Source organism: Rosa chinensis, chromosome 4 (assembly GCF_002994745.2).
Source record: "Rosa chinensis cultivar Old Blush chromosome 4, RchiOBHm-V2, whole genome shotgun sequence".
Taxonomy (NCBI): Eukaryota; Viridiplantae; Streptophyta; class Magnoliopsida; order Rosales; family Rosaceae; genus Rosa; species Rosa chinensis.
The window spans coordinates 57,772,207-57,778,206 of NC_037091.1; the positions used below are offsets into that span (position 1 = coordinate 57,772,207).

The 6,000-nt window shown below is 34.6% G+C and overlaps 1 pseudogene; it reads right to left on the bottom strand.

Annotated features, from left to right (window-relative positions):
* Positions 1-1,532: 1,532 nt before the first annotated feature.
* LOC112200964 lies at positions 1,533-4,288 on the bottom strand (annotated as a pseudogene).
* Between the last annotated feature and the right edge of the window lie 1,712 nt (positions 4,289-6,000).

Sequence of the window (6,000 nt, forward strand, 5' to 3'; positions counted from 1 at the left end):
ATCAATCTTATCCAATTTTTACTGTTCCGTCCAAATTGGACGTTAAGTTTGACTTTTGAGGGCTAAAATGGTCATTTCAACATAAAAAATTAAAAAAAAATTAATTAATTTTTCTTTCTTTCTGTTTTTTAGTTTTTTAGTTTTTAGATTTTTATTTTTATTTATTTATTTATTTTTTGTCTTCAACCTATACACCATAAATTATAATAGGTTTATAAAAACAAAAAAAAATTCTAGGTGGTTGAAAGCCGCTAACTGGTCTACGATATTTGTAATATATCTCCGATAAAGTGAAGAATTTTAGAATATATCCCCAATAAAGTGAAGAAATATCTGTAAAAAATAATTTTACACTTATCTGTAAATAAATATCTGTATATCCCCAATAAAGTGAAGAAATATCTGTGTAAAATCATTTTTGGTCTGCGATATTTGTGATATATATCCAATATTTATCTATAAAAAATGATTTTACACAGATATTTCTTCACTTTATTGGGGATATATAGATATTTACTGGATAAAGTGTAAAATCATTTTTTACAGATATTTCTTCACTTTATTGGGGATATATCCTAAAATTCTTCAATTTATTGGATATATATCACAAATATCATAGACCAAAAATGATTTTACACAGATATTTCTTCACTTTATTGGGGATATACAGATATTTATTTACAGATAAAGTGTAAAATTATTTTTTACAAATATTTGGGATATATCCTAAATTCTTCACTTTATCGGAGATATGTCACAAATATCCTAGACCAGCGAGCGGCTTTTAACTACCTAGAGTATTTTTTGTTTTTATAAACCTATTATAACTTGTGGTGTATAGGTTGGAGACAAAATAAAAAAATAAAAAAATGAAGAAATAGAACAAAAAAAAAACGAAGAAAAAAAAAACTAAGGAAAAAAAAAAAAACTAAGAAACAGAAAAAAATAAAAATTAAAATAAAAAACTGAATTTTTATTTTAATTTTTTAATTTTTTTATGTTGAAATGACCATTTTAGCCCTCAAAAGTCAAACTTAAACAGTAAAAATTGGACAGACTGATTGAAATTGAAAAGTTTAGGGGGTAAAAATTCAAAATTGAAAGTAGAGGGGGTGAAATTTCACCCCCAAACCTCAGGGGGGTAAACTGAAATTAATCCTAAATTAAATCCAACTACTTTTTGTTTTTCGACTCGATAAAGATGATCGAGGAGCATTGAGAGATTTGTGACCACATTTTATGGCTTTATGAACATATTATATAAATATAGCGCTACGATGAACGTTTCTCATGTAAGAATCTAAATGCTATCCGCTAAGACATTGTTGTTTCATTAATTTGTTTAAGATATCAACCAAAATTTTAGAATCACATTAAGTATTCACTAATCAGTGAAGAAAATGACGTCTTTTATTTATGCACTTTTATTTTGATGACATTATTTTCTTGTGAGCTTGAATAAAAGGCTTATAACTAGTAACACTCCATCATCTGTCTCCACCAATTATTCAAGAATAGCTGAAACTCATTTCCTAGTTGGCATTGGTGGGTTGTGTAGTGAGGCCATATCCAGAAGGGAAGAGAGAGGATCATAATGTGAATCTCCAACATTCATAGGCAGCTGATGAGCGGTTCTGAACCAGGTGCGAGGAAGCTTGCCATTGAAGCCATAGTCTCCAAACAAAACATCAGCAACTCCTTGGCCTTCAGTCCCTGGGAGCCAAGCTGCAACAAGAGTATCTATGATGGAAAGATATGGTTTGATCACTACAGGACGGCCGGTGATGAGGCAAACAACACATTTTGCTGCACCGCAAACATTTCTGATGACTCTTCGGCCAGATTTAGGGATTGTTAAGTTTAGGTTGTCACCAGCTCCCTCGGCATAGGGTGGCTCTCCTACCATAACGATGGCATGGGAGAAGTTATTTGACTTCACAAACTTGGCATCAGGATTCTCCTTGTACACTACTTTGGTTTCAGGTGCAACTGTGTTCCTTATGGCAGTTAGAATTGTGATACCTGCAGCATGTTGAGCAAAATAGGTTATGAGCATCACTTCAAAATATTTAAATTCAATTTTTACGTTCGAATAGGTTCCCTGAAAGAGAGAGGTAGCTAGCTCTCATCTATTTTTTTTTACCTCGTGTGAGGTTGTTGCCACTTAGTCCCTGCCACTCAATGGTCCAACCACCACACTGATAACCAAGATTATCTGCATGACTTCCAGCTACAAGAATTTTTGATGTCTTCTTGGGAAGGGGTGATTCTTAGCAGATTCACCATTCTTTAGAAGCACTAGTGATCGCCTCACTGCTTCCCTAGCCAATTCTCTATGTTCCTGTTGTAGCAAAAGAGCTAGTATGTTTCAGAACATTCCTAATTGCTCGTGGAATGGTGTTACTTAGTTTTTGAACAACTAGCTACCTGACTGCCAAGCAGCTGGTTGACCAGTCTGAGATCAGCCAACGGTTTCTCAAATAGCCCCATTGTAAACTTAACCCGCAAAATTCTCTTCACAGCATCGTCAATTCTGCTCATGGGGATGATTTTATTTTTCACATGGAAAGTTAGATCCTTGATGAATTCTGTATGGTTGTATGGAACCATGATCTGTAACACAGAATTAACTAGGTGACCAGGTGTTATAAGACAAATAACATCAAGATTACGAAAATTTCAGAAAGAAATTAGACCAAAAGAGATAATAACAACCATATCAATGCCAGCACTGATTCCCTTCATAATTGAGTATGAGACGTAATAGAGGTGATCATGTCAATACCCTGCCAATCTGAGATGACAATACCCTGAAAAACAATGTCACAAGGTTTTACACATGTACAATATTGCTCATAGTTTATACCAATAGCAATCAGGAAGGATGCATGATTTTACCTTGAAACTGAGGGTACCCTTAAGGAAGTCGGTGATAAGTTCACGATTAGCATGCGTACGTCTTTACTCCATTCCAGCTCGAGTAAGATACCATAATGGTTGCAACACCCTTGATAATTGCACTGGAGCAGGGTGGCATGTGAATGCTCAGTAAACCATGTCTATCTATCACAGTGTTATTCTCATTGAGGCCCATGATTGTTCCACCATCTCCCACATAATGCTTTGCACAAGCTGCAACCTTATCGCTATCAACAGAAATGGCACAACATTAAGAACAAATTAAAAAGTTCTGCACAATCTAGTTTTTTAGGAATTGCCTTATATGTTCAAAGGTGAAAGCTAGTAATTAACCAGCTGATGTTACATTTTTTTTTTCTTGAAGCAAACTAGTGAAATACTAGAAACTCACATTTAAGTAAAAGTTTCAAAAATTAAATTCCTTACTTTCCTGCTACATAGGGAGCACCCTTTCTAGAGTTAGCTGATATCTCTCCTTGTAATCCAGGTATGATCTCAGTCATTGCTTGAACAAGCTTAGGATCTTCACTGTAGCTTTCGTAACAACGACCCCATCTTGGATCTCTACCAACCTACAAACAAAAATCATAAAATACAGAAAAGCTTTAAATGAATCATATATGCATAGATATGTTGATACTGTTAATTAATAAGATGTTCATGATGTCATATTGATTACCGCTACACAAGGTGCAAAGGTATAATGGATTCCTGTAGCTCTAACTTCAAGCGCGGTTGCAGCTCCAATCCTCTTAACAAGTTCAGGGTCCCTGGTGGATTGAGAGTTTGATGGAAGCTGATCTTAGTACATTCTTACTTCCTCTACAGAACATGTCTAAACCAAATCTGAGTAATATTAGAATTAAAACTAGGATCCCATATCAACTTGCCTGGTAGCTCCCAGTCCAATATTGTGAGGAAAGATTGTCGCCTTGTAGACATTGTTGTGGCCATGAATAGCATCAATACCATAAATCAGTGGAATAGCAAGCCGAGTCGATAAACATCCGTTTTGAAAATCATTCACCATTCTAATCCAAGTTTCTGCAGAAGCCTTTTTTGCTGGCACACTCCCACTCCCACTCAAAACACTCCCTGCCAAAACAAGCTAGTCATTTCTTCCATTAAATTAAATACAACTTAATGCATGCCCAAATACATATATATGTGACAGTAAAAACAAATCATCATGCTTACCAATCTTGTACTTGTACATCACCTCAGGTGAAGCAATACTGCGGTCTATCTGCGTCATTTGGCCAATCTTTTCCTCCAAGGTCATCCGGCTCACTAGGTCATTGATTCTAGTATTTAAGGGTTGGTTGCGCTCCTTATATATCATGCATTCTGCTTCTGCCTTCGTCGTCATTGTTGCTATGCATAAGCATAATAGAACAAGCTCCATGAAGAAGATGAGAATTCTAGCCATTTCCTGTCCCAAAGTGTGTGGTTACAGAAGAATGTGATGTAATTTTAACCACTTTTTTATGTTCTTAACTAAAATTAATCTCTTGAGAAGAATAAACTAGAATATGAAACCATAAGAAGGTGAAGAAAAGTAATTGAACTGGAGCTAAATCCTAAAACTAGCCCCAGAAAAAGGAATCAAAACGACCCTTATTAGGTGCCATGAGATTTTCAGAAATAACTTTCGTCAATCATTAATTGTTTAGTTTGAGCTTTCTTCCAAAACACAAATTAAAGAAAATACAGTTCATTTGATCCATGTTTCTCGAAAAACCGAATAAACCCATTGGAGAGCCGAGTAAATTAATCATCACTACATTCAGTTAAGTGAAGGATCTCATGCTCATTCATGTATCCAACGTTTTCTCTCTTCTAGGCTAACAAAATGGCTTTTAGGAACTTACACAGTTGCTAGAGCAGAGAGAATGTGTGAAGAATGTGAAGTTGGGATGTGAAGAAGGGGTATGACAGAGGCGACATTTATAGATAGTCATAGTCTGCTTCTGCATTCATGAGTTGGAATGATGAATCATTATCTTCTCTGCGTTTTTCATCATACTGCCTCAATGGTGATGTCTGCTCCAATTTTTAGTACCTGCACTGACAGCTCAATAGTAACACTGGCACCAACTTTTATCTGAGAGAATACTTGGCTTATGGAAAATAGTATCACTTCTGCGGAAAAACTTGCTTTTTTGAGACAAGTCTAGTCTTGAGAAAGTTTGATGAAAATGGCACTATTTTGTAAGCACTACATATGGACATATGGTAGATTAAGCTTTTTTTCTTTTTCTTGCAAGTGAGCATCTCTAATCCATAAGTTTTCAAATGGGTCTTGCACCCATTTTCAAGACTTCATTTAACACTTTCGCTGACGAAATTGTGTATCATATTTTATTTTGGGAGAATTCCATAAATGATCACTCAATTATGACTCATTCGACATTTTGGTCACTGAAGTTTCAAATATATCACTTTGGTCACTCAATTATTACACTGTTAATCACTTAAGTCACCCAAAGAGTATTTTTTTAAAATTTTTTTTAATGAAAAAAATTAACAAAGTGACTTAAGTGATTAACAGTGTAATAGTTGAGTGACCAAAGTGATATATTTGAAACTTCAGTGACCAGAGTGTCGAATGAGTCATAGTTGAGTGACCATTTGTGAAATTTTCCATTTTATTTTTCTCAAAGAAGGTTGTTCTCCAGAGTTTCAAAATTTGACAAGTTTAGGGCCGTACTTATTCTACACAAAGTGGTCATGCTCAGACCAATCTTATATAATCTATTTTTGTCACTTAGCAATTGGTTCAAGTTTAAAATGATTCGTCAGAAACTACTCGAATCAAATTTTGTTACTTTATTTAAAATGTAATTTCTCTTTATTAATGAATAAGGTCGTCTCTCCTCATTTTGTTTTTTTGGTCTAGTGGAGTCATCAAAAATAAAAAATTGACATGACAGGATTAAATGCAGTGTTTTTTTCTCTTTGGTTAGTAAAAAACAACCAAAAATATTAGGAAATTACAAATAAAAAATAAAAAAAAGGAGCTTCCCAATGGGGTAATCGGGTTTGGGCTTTTTGTAGCTTTGGTTGAAAGCTCCAATTCAG